The sequence below is a fragment of the Leuciscus leuciscus genome (assembly GCF_965113295.1).
Source record: "Leuciscus leuciscus genome assembly, contig: HAP1_SCAFFOLD_250, whole genome shotgun sequence".
Taxonomy (NCBI): domain Eukaryota; kingdom Metazoa; phylum Chordata; class Actinopteri; order Cypriniformes; family Leuciscidae; genus Leuciscus; species Leuciscus leuciscus.
Genome location: NW_028118467.1, coordinates 1 through 19,052, shown reverse-complemented (window position 1 = coordinate 19,052; position 19,052 = coordinate 1). Strand labels below are relative to the sequence as shown.

Here is a 19,052-nt window from a genome sequence, read left to right as displayed (position 1 = left end):
CAGAGATAAAGTAATATGAAAAAAGATTTCAAATAGCATGAATGAAGGGCAATGCAGATGTATGTTTGCTCTCTTAAAGGGGTCATCGGATGCCCATTTTCCACAAGTTGGTATGATTCTTTAGGGTCTTCATGTAAAGTGTGTAACGTATACAAAAATTCCTCAATGGGTGTGTAAAACAACACCCTTTTTACCTCCTCCAAAACAGCTCTGTTCACAGCGACCCGTTTCGGTGCATGTCCAGGGTTCCCACTCTAAACCAAATGTCAAATTCCCTGACCTTTCCCTGACTTTCACTGACTAAAAAGATGAATTTCCATGACCTATGATGAACGGCAAAACAGGCCGCTGTTTTGCGGAGCACCGAGCAGACAAAAAACAGCCACAGACAGTGTTTTAAATCCAACCAATTTCAAACTTTATTTACCATTATAATCCTAATTGTATACTAGGTCTAAAGTTAGTGCGGCTTAATACACAATATTATACTACACCACGACTAGAATACTGCCTTTTCACATCTCGCAAAGTCATTCCAAAAACCATGGCAATGGATGTTGGTAGGTTTACATATATCCCAGAATATTCCTTTTTTGAATTGCCTGAAAAACCACCTCATGAGAGCGTAAAAACGTTTTTGCGATAAACGGGAGTTTTCGCGAAATTGACGTGTTTCCATTGTGCGTATTTTCAATTCGCAATTTCAATTTGCGCAATTTGAAGGGTAATGGAAACGCGGCTTGTGTCTCACACTGCCGTCACTGCTGAGGGTGGGAGCGGCTTCATTAGCTGATTGCCGTTCTCTTGGAGCTATATGGGGAGGCTACCCTGGTAATCCAGAGTTCTCGCGAGAGCACACGTTGAATTTGCTCAGCGAGTTACTCTGGTGTCGAGTAATGATGCTCATTAAATATGCCTCTCGATCTGAGCTGCACCAATCACATCGGGTTACCTGATATAGGCGGGCCAGAGGCGAGCTAAACAGATGACGACAGCGCTGTGACTTCGAAGTCATTAGTAAACATTGCAAGATGGCTATGGATGAACACCATTTGTTTGAAACGGCTTTGGCCGCTACAATGAAAGAATTAGACTTTTTCTCTAAAAGAGGAACAGCGTTTTTGCTTTTTTACCGACTGGATACATCTACCAGTTAGCTCCACTGGTAGCTAAGCGATAACTTGTTGTGATTGGTCGTAGTGTTATCCAATTGCGTGCAGTGAGATTTTCAAATGTATGCTTGGTGCCGCCCCTCGAGCTTGCCGATTTTCATTAGTCGACGCCAGACCATTAATCTTTTAGATTTAGGTCTGGATTTCCAGGCTATGGGGAGGCTGCAGTAGAGCAGTGATGGGCACTTGGGCCGAAGATGATGCTCCTGTCGGCTATTTACGAGTAGCATGCTTCTTGCTGTTTGCGTGGCTGCGAAGTGCAACCTCACCCATATTTGATAGCTCAATAGTAGTTTTACAAACTTTACATTTAGCTTTTCTGTCGTCTACTTTTAACACCCAGGGCCCTATTTTAACGATCTGAAACGCAAGTGTCAAGCGCAAAGCGCAAGTAACTTTGTGGGCGGGTCTCGGCGCTGTTGCTATTTTCCCGGCGGGATAAATGACTCTTGCGCCAGGCGCAAATCTAAAATGGGTTGGTCTGAAGTAGCTTCATTATCATTCAACTATCTATCTATCGTAATAATGTATGATTTGCAAAAATGAAAACTGCTGCTTCTGTGTAGATGAGAGAATCAAAGTGCGTGTTGTGCACACACTACATTGATTATGGCCAAGCTTGCGCCCTAAAAATAGCATATGAATAACATGCGCAACGCGCCACTGACTTTAAACAGTTTTTTCCTGGTTAGTGGCGCAATTGTTTTCTAAACCTGCAAAATAGCATGAGGGAACGTTTGCGCCGGAACACGCCTCCTCTTTGCGCTGAACCGCCCCCCGGGAGCGCAAGTGTATTTCCTAACTTACCGACGTGCGTCTGAGGAGGGAAAAGTCCGCTTTGCGCGGGTGCAAAATAGGAATGATACATGTGTCGGTGAACAAAGTCAATTGCGCTGGGTGCAAGATAGGGCCCCCAGTCTTTAAATTGTTCATTTTGTAGCCAAAGCTCTAAAATTTACATTTTCCTGGCATGTTTGCCTTAGTCGAATGCAGTCACCTGTACCTGTTAACTAAGTGATTTCCAATTGAGCGGGAAGGGAATAAATATGGTGCTCAAAATAGCCTAAGCACAACAATACAGAAAGATGTGTGAAACAGCGCGATAAAAAAATCGGTATAGAAAAATTACATTTTGATAAATGGAAACTAAAATTTAAAGCAACAAACTAAATTCCCTGATATTCCATGACTTGGACAAAAAATATATAAAATTCCCTGACTTTCAATGTCTGGAATAGACCTTTTAAAATTCCATGACATTCCAGAAATTCCATGACACGTGGGAACCCTGATGTCTCTTTAAATGATAATGAGCAACTGCTCACCCATGAGGGGTGTCCACCATAGACAGTATAAGAAGTGGACAGAGCCATCTCATTGGAACTCAATTGAGACAAGTGAAGCCCATTTTTAGCGATTTTTTTGGACTTCCGTTCCTGACGCACAGACTCAAACCGAGCTTGACGACGTAGATGTGACGTGAGCAACCCGTCTGTCTTCTAGTGGCTGTGGCATGAGAAATCTGAATCATTCCCTTCCGAATCTTGCAGAGACGGAGAGCGTGAGTAGGAGGTATCCACGAGCTAGGAGCAGGAGAAACTTATGCTAGGTATTCTGATTCATTATTTTGTCATTTTGCCTCCATGTCCTCCCGATTGCCCGCGAGCTTCTCCTCCTGTCCATACGGTAATCTCTCTACTGTGCGACAGAGAGTCGCGTGGTTATGACGCAATCTTTAGCCTACTTTTACAAAAACTGCTTCTACGAGGCCATAACATAAGCTACAAGGTAATGGAGCATTTTATACATTGTTGTGTTTCTTTAGAAATAAATAATGGACAAATGGAGTCTTTAAATGCCTCAGATGTGAAGTTATTCGCTGTCAAAGTGACGCCAAAATGAATGGGAGTCAATGGGATGCTAACAGCAGGTGAAGTTCTGCTACAAGATGGTGGCACGCGGCCGGCTTCAACTTCCGGTCGACTTCCTTCCCGCTTGGTGTCCACACAAGACATTTTTAAGTGTTGCCTTGGGCCCAGTTTACACATACATGGTTATTTTGAAAAACGGAGACGTTTCCCTTCGTTTGCGCCCTTCGTTTACACGCAAACGGAGAATTCGCCTCTGAAACCGATTCTTTCTAAAAACTCCGGCCAGAGTGGAGATTTTGAAAATCTTCGTTTGCATGTAAACTGAGACAAACGGATGTTTAGGCAGCCAACGTCACAGTGTGCCAGAGCTCGCACCTACGCCAAAAGTGCGACCTATGTTTACATTTTCATTTGGCTTTGGTGATCATGGAAGCGTTCAGAGTAGCAGTCACATTTATGTTGGTGCAAACTCTTTTCATGTGTTTGCATTTGCAAATACAGCTGCTCCATTATGTCGAGGAGCAGAGACGAATGAGTGCTCGGAGGTCAGCAATTTTGCAACAACTTCTCCTCCCTCCAACACAAAAGAACCAGTCCGCGTCACCGCCAGCGTCGCCGGTTTTGGGTCCGACCTGGGCGAACTGCTGTCTGGTGGGAGAACTTCGAAAATGAAGATGTTGTCCCGGATGAGTGGCGTGAAAATTTTAGGATGTCAAGGTCATCGCTGCTGTCACTCTCCGAATTGCTGCGTCCCTACATCGAGGCTGAGACGACCGTCATGCGGTTCCCTGTCGCCTGCACCTTGTATTACCTGTCCGACGAGGGTAGACTGCGCAAGACAGCCAACGTTATGCCAACATAAATGTGTGTTGGCAGTGTGTGTACACAACCACCCTATAATGATAAAAATCCACCCAGTGCTTTTTTTATAATCCCAATAAATTATGTAGCAACAATGACATCTGCTTTTCACATTAAGTGAATCATGTGATGTCGAACACATCTTCTTTGTCCAAACAGCGCTGGTTAATAATTCCCCACGGAATAATTCACCAGTGCCGGGGTGTCTGTCGCCCCCCAGTTCAGCGCGGACTCCCTGTGACTTTTACAACCTCACAGACTCGTGACATTCCAGAACACACACACACATACACACACACACACACACACCAACATCCTTTTGTGTTTAACTTAAAATGTGTGTAACTCAGACTTGTATCTGAACTTCCTGTATGTATGTGTGATTAATGTTGTTTTGATCATATAGTTATGATCTTCGAGTGTTTGGATCTGAAATGTATTTTTGAAGAATGTTCTCCCAGTAGAATCGCATCCCGTAACCCGAGCTCATTGACAGGTCATAAAATTTGACCACAGAGCTATCCAGCCCTATGCATGAGATAACAGGGTCGCAACATTCCAACACACACACATACAAACACACTCTGGACTGTGAAACAGAAACCCCCTTCAGAAAAGGACTTTTACCCATAAAGTCACTCTTAAAGGTACTAAATATATAAATTTGTGTGTTAAGAGGTGTGTGTAAACCATAGGAAAGCATATGTCCTATTTGTGACATTAATAGAACTGCTATTGCCTATACAAATGCATAATAATGTATCTTTGCCTGGCTACAACGCCTAGATTCTATTTTTGATATCTCTGTAATCCTCTCCAGCTAACGGAGTTGAATTCCGATAGCAGAAATCAGTAATGCGCATTGTTTTATAAGTTCATATGTCTGGAGAAAATCCTCTCCAGTTAAAGTCAATCATGACTCATTCGAGTGGGCGTGTCTAACCGGACAAAGGAATCTTCCCGCTCGAAAAATCTCGACAGCTGATTCGTCCTACACGAAGGAGGGGACGGCACCTGGGACACTGATAAAAGTCCAAAACCTTCTCTCATCCCTCTCTCATCCCTCTCTCAACTCATCCAACTTCTCTTGATCCTCTCCCCGGCGCAGCGTTTCTCCAAGGAACATCTGAAGGAGGCCCTGGCCTTCTCCATCGAACGAACCCATGTTCGAGTCGTAACAGCCGGTCTTTGCAACTAAGATTTCCAGCCTCTCCCATCCCGGGAGACGAATCTGAACTTTCTCGGTAACATTACATTCAGTGAGCCTTTCAAGCTTCCCGCGACACCGGAAGACGCAGCAGAAACAGGACACCATCCTCGCTTCTTGCATCAGCTTCAGCCTGACCAGAAAGAGCACTCGCAAGTATATTGATTCCTATAAAAGCTGTTCCAGGTGTCTCGTAACGTAGGTTTCTAGTAATAATTACTAGCTTTTCCCTTCTCTCTATATCTTTCTTCCTTTCATTTCATTTCATTCTGATCACGCTATGTTTATGTTTTTGTTCGGTTAAATGTTTGTTTGCATTTTTACGCACGTTTATGTTTGTAGTTTATATAATCTCTAGTGTGTGCCATTTTATTAATAAACCCATGTATACTTTTAATTGTCTCTGTGTTTGAAAACCCACCTTATAAAGTCAATGAAATTTCAAGATCTACACTCTAAAAACTCCTGGGTTATTTCTTCAACCCATTTTCTGGGTTATTTGTGTTGGGTTAAAATTATGGGTTATTTTTTCAGAGAGTAACCATTTTCTGGGTTATAGGGCTAATATTTTGACCCAATTTATGGGTTGTTTGGGTTTCTGGGTTATTTTTCAAAGAGTAACCCATGTTCTGGGTTATAGGGTTGGCTTTCTCTCTCTCTCTCTCTCTCTCTCTCTCTCGCAGTTGTTCTGGAATTTTCTCACAACAGTCGTTTGAAATAACCGTCGCTTCGCGCTCGATCCGTTTTGGCCTGTGCTTCATCGGTGCAACTTCATCTATATTCAAGGTAAGAGAGTATTTTCAGTGTTGATGTAATGTTAACTTTTCTGTGTCCATGTCCCTGTTGCTAGTTTAGCACCATTTGCTAAAAAAAAAAATAATGGTAATTCTGTGGTTGGCATGTAGCCGCGGCTATCACGACAACATCTAACGTTAGGTCTAGGACAACTCGAGGTAACGTTATCGCACACCGGACGCGATTTTGAACACGGTCCTGAGCCGTTGCTGGGTGCCGCGGACAGACCGCCGGTGTGTGTGTGTGTGTGTGTGTGTGTGTGTCCGTTACACTCATAGAGAATAATGTGTTCGAATTTTAAAGACGCGGCGCGGCGCTTCTCGTCCGGTGTGCGAGCCCCTTGAGAGAGTGCACGTCCGGTGAGCGATACCTCGAGTTGTCCTAGACGCGACGCGGCGCTTCTCGTCCGGTGTGCGAGCCCCATAGCCGCGGCTACAGAGCGACGAGGCAACACAATAGTTGAGTTATGTTTACCAGCTGTGCCGTGCTTATCATATTATACAGTGCTCTACTGGCTGAAGTAGTGAGAGTTAAAGAAGCGGGTCAAGTCTTCAAATTGTTGCTAACCTCTATATTGCTATGTTTTCTCCAGGTCATTTTGAATGGACAGTTTTGTCGCTGATAAGCTAACTGAGTGGCAGCTGTCTGAGCTGACAGAGAATTTTAGAGGTGAGCATTTTACTCCTATTGCCCTTATATCATCTCTCTATACCTACATTTTTTTTTTTTTAATAAGACTTAAATGTGTCAGTGCAAGATTTTGTGAAAGTCACAACATCTTCGACAGTGGGGTATGTACAACCCTAAAATATGATTGTGCCTTGTCTTTAAACTGTTATGCATAAGAATGGGCTGTCATTACACTTTTTAATGAAAGAAAATATGTCATTCACACAAAATGGGTAATGTTAATGCTGCAAAAGAACCACATTAGTTAACTAGCAATTTGGGCCATGTAAAAGAAAGAAAAAAAGCCACTGCATTACCTTAAAAGTGATTATTTGTTAGCTTGATAATGAAAGAGTGTCTGGTGAGTGGTTCACAATTGTCTCGACTTATTAACAATACTCATGTTGTCTTGTTTTCTGTCTTTCAGATAGATGAGGAGGCATTTCTTCTCTTTGATGAGGACACTATCAAAAATCTTGTCCCCAAAGTTGGCCCCAGGCTTAAATTCCTGAGGCTCTTCTGAGAATTGTTGTTTATTTTCTATTTTTTATTTCTAATATTGTTATTACAGTGTGACCTAAAATAAATCTGAAAATAAACATGTCCAAGTGTGTGTTTTTTCTTATAGATTTTTATTTAATGCAATAAAAATGTAAAAGTGCTTGAAGTGTGTAATATAATGTAAAACAAAGTTTTATTTTCTGAAATAAGGCATACTGGGATAGTGACCCAAGTTTGGTTATTTTTGACCCAACTCCTGGGTTAAAAAATTACAACTAATTTTTGGGTTATTTCTACCCAGATGTTGGGTTTTTTAAACCCAACATTTGGGTCAGGTATTTAACCCATAATTTGGGTCAAAAAGCATAACCCAATTTTCTGAGTTGAAATAACCCATAAATTAGTTGGTCCCTTTTTAACCCAGGAGTTGGGTCAAAAATAACCCATTATGGGTTATTTTTAACCCAGGAGTTTTTAGAGTGTAAGCTACAAGCTCGATATTGACTACCTTGAGTAGTTTTAATTCATAAACTCAGAAAGTTTGATATTCGCGGCCAGAAGATAAAACTTTCTTGGAGTTTGAAAAGAGATACCCCCTTCTTAACTGTAATGATCAGACAGTACAGAACAAGGTAATCTCGATAATTGATAAAATAAATGTACATGCGACTTATGAATTATGACCATGAGTCATAAATATTAATATTTCCAAAATTCCCTATATTCTTGAGCTAATTCACATTTACCCCAAGTCGTTATTGTTACAATCATAAGCACTGTCTCAGAACAAGCCGTTCTCAGATTCGCGGCAATGTGACGTCACTTTGCACAGGCCCCTCCCACGACTGTTGATTGACACTGCAGTTTGAGCATAGACCCGCCCTGAGGGAGCGGGACACAGTCCGCCATTGTTTTGACGCTTGAGCAGCTGTAGACTAGCCTGACTACGTCAGACTTCGTACTTCCGCTCAATTTCAGTTCGCTTCTGTACTCAGTCTGAGATAGCGACCTATCTCTCAGTTTTCCTCCGGCCTCAAAACAGCCGGCCAATCAACGAACAGAGGGCGGGCTGAGAGCCGTGACATAGACGCTGATTGTACCGTGGATGCGGAGATTTACTTCACATAATCTGCAAAAGTCGTTCACAGCCATGTTCACTCCGGTATTTCGCTCGATGGTTTTGTTTTCACATCATACATGTGTTTACAGTGGAAGTTCGATGCGGCTGAGCCAGCGCATAACACACGTCATAACCAAACGTTATGTGATTGGCTTACGGGTAACCAATGATTTAAAACTTCAGACAAGCGCCCAGGCTAGCTAGTTTTACCAGGCTAGCTGTAGACAAGAATGTCTTCTAAGTGATTGAGGGTTTTTGTTGTTGGATGTAAGAATGAACATAGCAGTCTTCATTTACTCCCGTTGTTCCTCGAGGATGGATCTCACCAACTGTTCGTGATCCAGTTTACAGTCTCTGCAGCGACAGGCCTAACGTTACTGATCACGGCAGAAATGAAAGTGGGAAGCGCGCACTTTATGACAGCTCATCGAGTAGTTTTACGGATATACAGTGTACCAGTTTAGGTACACAAAGGCTGCCCGCTGCTCTGGGTGTGTGTATCCACGTTTGCAGTGTGTGTGTGTTAACTACTCACTACTCTGCTCCTAATGTGTGTGCATTAACTTGGATGGGTTAAATGCAGAGGTCAAATTCCAAGTATGGGTTACCATACTTGGCCGTCATGTGTCACTTTCACTTTCACTTTCACTTTATTAAAGGCACACTATGCAGCTTTCCGTTTTTGTCAAACAGCGACCCCTAGAGTCGCTGTGGAGTACTTGTATTTAATATTACTGTCGCCACTCGCGCAGAGCCGTCTCTGCACTCACAGCCTGATCCCTTCCGCCCTCTATACCGGTACCTGTTCAGTAGGATGGAGGCTGTAATGAGTGGAAATAAGGTGTGGCCCCTTTAAGAGCTGCGCGCGCCCTGTTGAACTGTCGGCAGTCTGTATTGTATGTGCACCTCGAACACCCCCATGTATGCGGGTTATTTCAGTTTGATGCTCATTCTTATCTTACTTTTGTTTATCAAGTAAAGCTGTGGACGGTAGAATGGGTGAAAAACAGTTACACGAGTTCGATTGGGGAATAAAGTGCAAGTTGTGAGATGCCAATCGCCTACGTGAGTCTGTCTGGCCTCTGTAATAACTTCATCTGTGAGCTATCCCTATTTCTCCTCCTGACACAACGCGTTACAAAGCGTTGGACATCGAACAGGCACAGATAAGCTCTGAAGATGTCTACTAGTCCATCAACAAGAACGATATTTACTCGAGTCTGACTCCTTGCTCGGTCAGTCTGCCGTTTCCTCTTTCTTTGGTCCTCCGACAAACCTTTCCTAGCTTTCTGCTTCTTTTTTACCGGTTCAGCCATGACGAAAGTGTGAAGAACTCAGTATCTAACGTTACCTTTTTCTACGTGTACGTGTGCACTTTGCAGTGCCATAAAGCAATTCGTTACAACGCGAGACCTGATATCAAGCGATACACGCCCGCCGGCCCAAAGTTGCAAGGGTGGTTTTTCGGCTCACAGGCGCTTGGGGGGTGCGAGACGACCACCATTCAACCCGAAATAAGTCATATAACTATTCCAATGACTCCGAAGCTGTTCGGATAAGACTTAAATGCTCACATCTTATACTGTTTTTATTTAGCTGCTCTTACAGTGATTTTCTGGAGTAAAACTAACGCTTCATCTTTTGTGTGATGTACAATAAACTTAATCGAACTCATCAGTATATTTTGGTCATCATTCGGACGAGGTCTGCTACAGCAGGCTTGTATTAATAGTGGATAAAAGCAGATGACAAATAAGTTATAACCATAATTAAGCTAAACTATACCTGTTCAATCTCCATACAGTATATATTCTCTGGCTCTGTGGGCATTATTGCCCGACTCCGAGTCGAAATGAACACCACTAATGAGAGTTTCTGTTTTGATATTATCAGATGAGATTGTCCTGGCTCTGAGCGCGAGCTCGTAAGGCTCCACCCTTTGGGCGGCAGCAGCAGCTCATTTGCATTTAAAGGGATACACACTAAAACGGTGTGTTTTTCTGAGCCCCCAAAAAATGACAATTTAAACATGCTGTAAAAAAAATATCTGTTGGGTATTTTGAGCTAAAACTTCACATACATACTCTGGGGACATCAGAGACTTATTTTACATCTTGTGAAAAGGGTCATAATAGGTGCCCTGTAAGCATAAATACTGTTAAGGAAGTTTGTAGTAGACTAATTTACACACACACACACACACACACACACACACACACACACACACACACACACACACACACACACACACACACACACACACACACACACACACACACACACACACTTCATGTTTTATGGGGATTTTCCATAGAAATAATGATTTGTTTTACTGTACAAATTATATCCCCTAATCTGAAACCTCCCATTACAGAAAATGTTCTGCATTATGTATGATTTACAAGCTGTTTTCCTTGTGGGGACCAAAAAAATGTTCCTATAAGATCAATAAGCAGGTGAGTTTGATCAAGGTTGCTGCTAAACTCTGCAGGAAAATAGACCTCGAGGACCAGAGTTGAGAACCCCTGCCCTACACATTGATTGCAAATGTTCTGATTCTTTATTATTGTTGGGTAATTGTCACGGATCTGCCAGGCTGTCACATCAGCCATTCACACAGCACACCTTCACCAGAGTACTGAACACTCACACCTGCACTTCATCTGCACCATCATCAAGCCAGCTACAAAAGCACACACCTCTTCTCACATCATTGTCTAGTCTTGTTTCTATGAAGTGCTTACCTGTTCTCCAGCGTTGGTACTCCAGTGTATTCCTCTCCTGTGTTCTCCTGTCATCATCCTGCATACTCACCAAACACGAAGAGGTGTGTGCGTCCATCCAGCCATCCGTCCAACTATCCATGATCTCCTGCACCTGTAAAACAATTAATTTCAACATTTAATAACACATTATTAAATTCAGAAGGATTTAATGGACCTGAGCTAACATGAACTAACAATGATCAGTTGTATTTTTTTTTAAACTAATGTTAACAAAGAATAACTATGGTAACAGATGTAGCTTTTGCTCAATGTTAATGTTGGTTAATGCATTAACTGACTTTACCTTATTGTAAAGTGTTACCTATGTTCTTTATAATTCTTTATAACACTTGAATCAGTTTAAAACATTTGTTTACTTTATGTAGTTTTTGTGTGTATTACTTTATTGGATTGAAATATAATTTAGTTTGTTTTGTTTTAAGAAAAAATATATAAAACCTCTTATTGTTTGAAAACGCTCATTTCAATATCGTGATAATACCATATATATTCGGTCAAATTCCACAAAAAAAAAAAACAATAATAATATTAATGTCCATGGGAAAATGTGGGTCCCATGGCCAAACCAGTTGAGAACTGCTGGTCCAGTATAAGGGACAATTTCAGATACAGCCGTAGTGTCTTAGTGACTGTTCAAAGTCTTGTTTGTTGAATTTTTCCAGTTGTAAATATTGTAAAAAAAAAAAAAAAAAAAAAAAAAAAAATCAGCTTGCCCATTTATTTGTAATTTTACTTATAATGGCAGTAATTCTGAATTTAATATCTTTGTTACTGTGAAGATGTTTCATTCAAAAGGAATCGATAAAACAAAACTCTTTAATAATTATGTGGCCAAGACACAAACTGAAAAGATATATTGAAGCTCTACAACTATGATGTCACAGAGACATTCTATAGAACTCTCCTGAGCAAAAGTCCCACAAAGACACAATCCTGAGGAGACTTTAATCAGAGTTTGAGGAGAGAAGACTGAATACATTTACAGTCCTGAGAGAACATGGAGAACATAAGAGCAACAGCCTTTGACGTGTTTGATGAAGCACGTTTACTGGGCGAACACACTGACTTGATCATCAAGTCAAATGACAGAGAATTTCAAGTGCACAAGATCATCATGTGTGGCTGCAGCTCCTACTTTAGGTGAGAAGAAGCATTTGAACTGCAATTGTGTGCAAATTACCTAGAAATGATTATAATTATATACATCATTTCCACTGCCAACATTATACGGTTGAAACTGCCTAAGTCCAAATATATAAATGCATGAAAATGAATGAGTGTATTGCCAGAAAAAAGAATGTAACTATGATATCTAGGCAAACACATTCTTGAAATTTTATTCTGGAAGTGGCTATGAATGAAGTTTTACCCAGCATTTCAAATTTAATATAGGAAACTGCATTGGCATCTGCAAGTTGACAGAGGACTTTTCCTCCTGCTCAAAGCTCCGCTGTAAAGCACAGCACTACATCCTGCAGCACTTTGAGGAGGTTCTGCACGTACCTGAGGAGTTCCTGGAGCTCTTCCTGGAACAGCTGGAGGCAGACATGGGGACTTGTGACTTGGTGACTTGGACTCGAGTCGCTATTTTTATGACTTGTGACTTGACTTGACAAAAAATAAAATACTTGAGACTTGACTCGGACTTGGAAGTTAAAGACTCGGGACTTGACATGACTTGAGACACGATGACTTGAATGACTTGAGTGTTAATCACATCATGTTTTCAGTTTGAATATAAAATATAGAAATTATTTTTTAAAAATCAAGTTGATTACCCAGCTGGAGCGCAGGCTGAGAATAGCGTTGTCATGACTGGATCATGAAACTATCATCAGTCATGCCCTCTCGTACCTTACGCACACCACGCCCACTTAGATCAGATATCACATCAACATGTCAGCCGGAGGGGTACCGAGGGTCATCGCTTTCGGCTTCAAGAATTGTTCACAAGATGGCAAAAGACGAACAGCGCTTTGCAAGACATGCAACATTAACAGCCATTCTGCCCAGTAAGTGCTTGTCAATTTGTTAATGTTATCTGGTTAGTTGGTAGTTAGCTAATGTAATAATAGCTAAAGTAGCCATAAGGTTTTATCAGCGATTTCAGGCCCAAAAAAGGCCCAAATATAAATGATCACATTCATCTAATCTTTCCTAACGATGAGTGTGTGTGTGTGTGTGTGTGTGTGTGTGTGTGTGTGTGTGTGTGTGTGTGTGTGTGTGTGTGTGTGTGTGTGAGAGAGAGAGAGAGAGAGAGTGTGTGAGAGTGAGTGTGTGTGAGAGAGAGGAGAAATGTAACAAAGTTTAATGTTGTAAGTAAACTGTGTTTGAGAGAGAGAGAGAGAGAGAGGGAGGTGTTCAGAGAGGAGTCTGTTGGATGTTAAGCTGTTATTTGTTTTATGGACTCAATGTTGACAATTTAAAACATTTCAAACACTGTTGGCAGAAGTGAAAAATACATAATTTTATGAAGTTACAATTTTGTTTGATTCCATGATGTATTTTACTGAACATGAGTATTTACAATGCAAATCCAAATTATTGTAATTTACTGACAGTTAGGCTACTTATATCTTGTCTTTTCACTTTATTAAGATCAGATTCTGCAGGTAGAGCATAGACCCGCCCTGAGGGAGCGGGACACAGTCCGCCATTGTTTCGACGCTTGAGCAGCTGTAGACTAGCCTGACTACGTCAGACTTCGTACTTCCGCTCAATTTCAGTTCGCTTCTGTACTCAGGTCTGAGATAGCGACCTATCTCTCAGTTTTCCTCCGGCCTCAAAACAGCCGGCCAATCAACGAACAGAGGGCGGGCTGAGAGCCGTGACGTAGACGCTGATTGTACCGTGGATGCGGAGATTTACTTCACATAATCTGCAAAAGTCGTTCACAGCCATGTTCACTCCGGTATTTCGCTCGATGATTTTGTTTTCACATCATACATGTGTTTACAGTGGAAGTTCGATGCGGCTGAGCCAGCGCATAACACATGTCATAACCAAACGTTATGTGATTGGCTTACGGGTAACCAATGATTTAAAACTTCAGACAAGCGCCGTCATGTTTCACTTTCACTTTATTAAAGGCACACTATGCAGCTTTCCGTTTTTGTCAAACAGCGACCCCTAGAGTCGCTGTGGAGTACTTGTATTTAATATTACTGTCGCCACTCGAGCAGAGCCGTCTTTATTAGTTAATTCACTATAGTTAACATAAACTGACAATGGACAATACTCCTAAAGCAGTTATTAATCTTGGTTAATGTTCATTTCAACATTTAATAACACATTATTAAATTCAGAAGGATTTAATGGACCTGAGCTAACATGAACTAACAATGATCAGTTGTATTTTTTTTAAACTAATGTTAACAAAGAATAACTATGGTAACAGATGTAGCTTTTGCTCAATGTTAATGTTGGTTAATGCATTAACTGACTTTACCTTATTGTAAAGTGTTACCTATTGTTCTTTATAATTCTTTATAACACTTGAATCAGTTTAAAACATTTGTTTACTTTATGTAGTTTTTGTGTGCATTACTTTATTGGATTTAAATATAATTTAGTTTGTTTTGTTTTAAGAAAAAATATATAAAACCTGTTATTGTTTGAAAACGCTCATTTCAATATCGTGATAATACCATATATATTCGGTCAAATTCCTAAAAAAAAAACAATAATAATATTAATGTCCATGGGAAAATGTGGGTCCCATGGCCAAACCAGTTGAGAACTGCTGGTCCAGTATAAGGGACAATTTCAGATACAGCCGTAGTGTCTTAGTGACTGTTCAAAGTCTTGTTTGTTGAATTTTTCCAGTTGTAAATATTGTAAAAAAAAAAAAAAAAATCAGCTTGCCCATTTATTTTTAATTTGACTTATAATGGCAGTAATTCTGAATTTAATATCTTTGTTACTGTGAAGATGTTTCATTCAAAAGGAATCGATAAAACAAAACTCTTTAATAATTATGTGGCCAAGACACAAACTGAAAAGATATACTGAAGCTCTACAACTATGATGTCACAGAGACATTCTATAGAACTCTCCTGAGCAAAAGTCCCACAAAGACACAATCCTGAGGAGACTTTAATCAGAGTTTGAGGAGAGAAGACTGAATACATTTACAGTCCTGAGAGAACATGGAGAACATAAGAGCAACAGCCTTTGACGTGTTTGATGAAGCACGTTTACTGGGCGAACACACTGACTTGATCATCAAGTCAAATGACAGAGAATTTCAAGTGCACAAGATCATCATGTGTGGCTGCAGCTCCTACTTTAGGTGAGAAGAAGCATTTGAACTGCAATTGTGTGCAAATTACCTAGAAATGATTATAATTATATACATCATTTCCACTGCCAACATTATACGGTTGAAACTGCCTAAGTCCAAATATATAAATGCATGAAAATGAATGAGTGTATTGCCAGAAAAAAGAATGTAACTATGATATCTAGGCAAACACATTCTTGAAATTTTATTCTGGAAGTGGCTATGAATGAAGTTTTACCCAGCATTTCAAATTTAATATAGGAAACTGCATTGGCATCTGCAAGTTGACAGAGGACTTTTCCTCCTGCTCAAAGCTCCGCTGTAAAGCACAGCACTACATCCTGCAGCACTTTGAGGAGGTTCTGCACGTACCTGAGGAGTTCCTGGAGCTCTTCCTGGAACAGCTGGAGGCAGACATGGGGACTTGTGACTTGGTGACTTGGACTCGAGTCGCTATTTTTATGACTTGTGACTTGACTTGACAAAAAATAAAATACTTGAGACTTGACTCGGACTTGGAAGTTAAAGACTCGGGACTTGACATGACTTGAGACACGATGACTTGAATGACTTGAGTGTTAATCACATCATGTTTTCAGTTTGAATATAAAATATAGAAATTATTTTTAAAAATCAAGTTGATTACCCAGCTGGAGCGCAGGCTGAGAATAGCGTTGTCATGACTGGATCATGAAACTATCATCAGTCATGCCCTCTCGTACCTTACGCACACCACGCCCACTTAGATCAGATATCACATCAACATGTCAGCCGGAGGGGTACCGAGGGTCATCGCTTTCGGCTTCAAGAATTGTTCACAAGATGGCAAAAGACGAACAGCGCTTTGCAAGACATGCAACATTAACAGCCATTCTGCCCAGTAAGTGCTTGTCAATTTGTTAATGTTATCTGGTTAGTTGGTAGTTAGCTAATGTAATAATAGCTAAAGTAGCCATAAGGTTTTATCAGCGATTTCAGGCCCAAAAAAGGCCCAAATATAAATGATCACATGATTTAAAACTTCAGACAAGCGCCGTCATGTGTCACTTTCACTTTCACTTTATTAAAGGCACACTATGCAGCTTTCCATTTTTGTCAAACAGCGACCCCTAGAGTCGCTGTGGAGTACTTGTATTTAATATTACTGTCGCCACTCGCGCAGAGCCGTCTCTGCACTCACGGCCTGATCCCTTCCGCCCTCTATACCGGTACCTGTTCAGTAGGATGGAGGCTGTAATGAGTGGAAATAAGGTGTGGCCCCTTTAAGAGCTGCGCGCGCCCTGTTGAACTGTCGGCAGTCTGTATTGTATGTGCACCTCGAACACCCCCATGTATGCGGGTTATTTCAGTTTAATGCTCATTCTTATCTTACTTTTGTTTATCAAGTAAAGCTGTGGACGGTAGAATGGGTGACAAACAGTTACACGAGTTCGATTGGGGAATAAAGTGCAAGTTGTGAGATGCCAATCGCCTCCGTGAGTCTGTCTGGCCTCTGTAATAACTTCATCTGTGAGCTATCCCTATTTCTCCTCCTGACACAACGCGTTACAAAGCGTCGGACATCGAACAGGCACAGATAAGCTCTGAAGATGTCTACTAGTCCATCAACAAGAACGATATTTACTCGAGTCTGACTCCTTGCTCGGTCAGTCTGCCGTTTCCTCTTTCTTTGGTCCTCCGACAAACCTTTCCTAGCTTTCTGCTTCTTTTTTACCGGTTCAGCCATGACGAAAGTGTGAAGAACTCAGTATCTAACGTTACCTTTTTCTACGTGTACGTGTGCACTGTGCAGTGTCATAAAGCAATTCGTTACAAGGCGAGACCTGATATCAAGCGATACACGCCCGCCGGCCCAAAGTTGCAAGGGTGGTTTTTCGGCTCACAGGCGCTTGGGGAGTGCGAGACGACCACCATTCAACCCGAAATAAGTCATATAACTATTCCAATGACTCCGAAGCTGTTCGGTTAAAGTAAAAAAGTTACTTAGTTCACCTTTAAGCACAGACTGAAAAGGTGTGTATATATTTGTTTACTGTTAGTTGTAACGAGTGTTTTGTGTACTTCGCTGTGTATGTTCCATGCTAATGAAAGGGAGAGAGAGAGTTTTGGATAAGACTTAAATGCTCACATCTTATACTGTTTTTATTTAGCTGCTCTTACAGTGATTTTCTGGAGTAAAACTAACGCTTCATCTTTTGTGTGATGTACAATAAACTTAATCGAACTCATCAGTATATTTTGGTCATCATTCGGACGAGGTCTGCTACAGCAGGCTTGTATTAATAGTGGATAAAAGCAGATGACAAATAAGTTATAACCATAATTAAGCTAAACTATACCTGTTCAATCTCCATACAGTATATATTCTCTGGCTCTGTGGGCATTATTGTCCGACTCCGAGTCGAAATGAACACCACTAATGAGAGTTTCTGTTTTGATATTATCAGATGAGATTGTCCTGGCTCTGAGCGCGAGCTCGTAAGGCTCCACCCTTTGGGCGGCAGCAGCAGCTCATTTGCATTTAAAGGGATACACACTAAAACGGTGTGTTTTTCTGAGCCCCCAAAAAATGACAATTTAAACATGCTGTAAAAAAAAATATCTGTTGGGTATTTTGAGCTAAAACTTCACATACATACTCTGGGGACATCAGAGACTTATTTTACATCTTGTGAAAAGGGTCATAATAGGTGCCCTGTAAGCATAAATACTGTTAAGGAAGTTTGTAGTAGACTAATGTACACAAACACACACACACACACACACACACACACACACACACACACACACACACACACACACACACACACACACACACACACACACACACACACACACACACACCCTTCATGTTTTATGGGGATTTTCCATAGAAATAATGATTTGTTTTACTGTACAAATGATATCCCCTAATCTGAAACCTCCCATTACAGAAAATGTTCTGCATTATGTATGATTTACAAGCTGTTTTCCTTGTGGGGACCAAAAAATGTCCCCATAAGATCAATAAGCAGGTGAGTTTGATCAAGGTTGCTGCTAAACTCTGCAGGAAAATAGACCTCGAGGACCAGAGTTGAGAACCCCTGCCCTACACATTGATTGCAAATGTTCTGATTCTTTATTATTGTTGGGTAATTGTCACGGATCTGCCAGGCTGTCACATCAGCCATTCACACAGCACACCTTCACCAGAGTACTGAACACTCACACCTGCACTTCATCTGCACCATCATCAAGCCAGCTACAAAAGCACACACCTCGTCTCACATCATTGTCTGGTCTTGTTTCTATGAAGTGCTTACCTGTTCTCCAGCGTTGGTACTCCAGTGTATTCCTCTCCTGTGTTCTCCTGTCATCATCCTGCATACTCACCAAACACGAAGAGGTGTGTGCGTCCATCCAGCCATCCGTCCAACTATCCATGATCTCCTGCACCTGTAAAACAAGGAAGGTCTTCGTTACTAAGCTTTACTCATTCTTCAAAGTCTATTTGAACTGCATACTCATCCGTATTCTCCATTCTGCTCAGTGCTGTTAATAAAGCTCACATTTCAATGTATTTCTTTGTGTCTGGATCTGCATTCTGTAACAGGTAACACTTTACAATAAGGCTTTATTAGTTAATTCACTATAGTTAACATAAACTGACAATGGACAATACTCCTAAAGCAGTTATTAATCTTGGTTAATGTTCATTTCAACATTTAATAACACATTATTAAATTCAGAAGGATTTAATGGACCTGAGCTAACATGAACTAACAATGATCAGTTGTATTTTTTTTTAA

At 41.1% G+C, this 19,052-nt stretch overlaps 1 long non-coding RNA gene across 1 annotated transcript; it reads left to right on the top strand.

The window, feature by feature from the left end:
- The first annotated feature begins 5,564 nt into the window (after positions 1-5,564).
- Positions 5,565-7,331, top strand: LOC309491434. Its single transcript, XR_014203113.1, has 3 exons — positions 5,565-5,897; positions 6,499-6,575; positions 7,003-7,331. It is a non-coding gene; the product is annotated as an uncharacterized lncRNA (long non-coding RNA).
- The last annotated feature ends 11,721 nt before the right edge of the window (positions 7,332-19,052 follow it).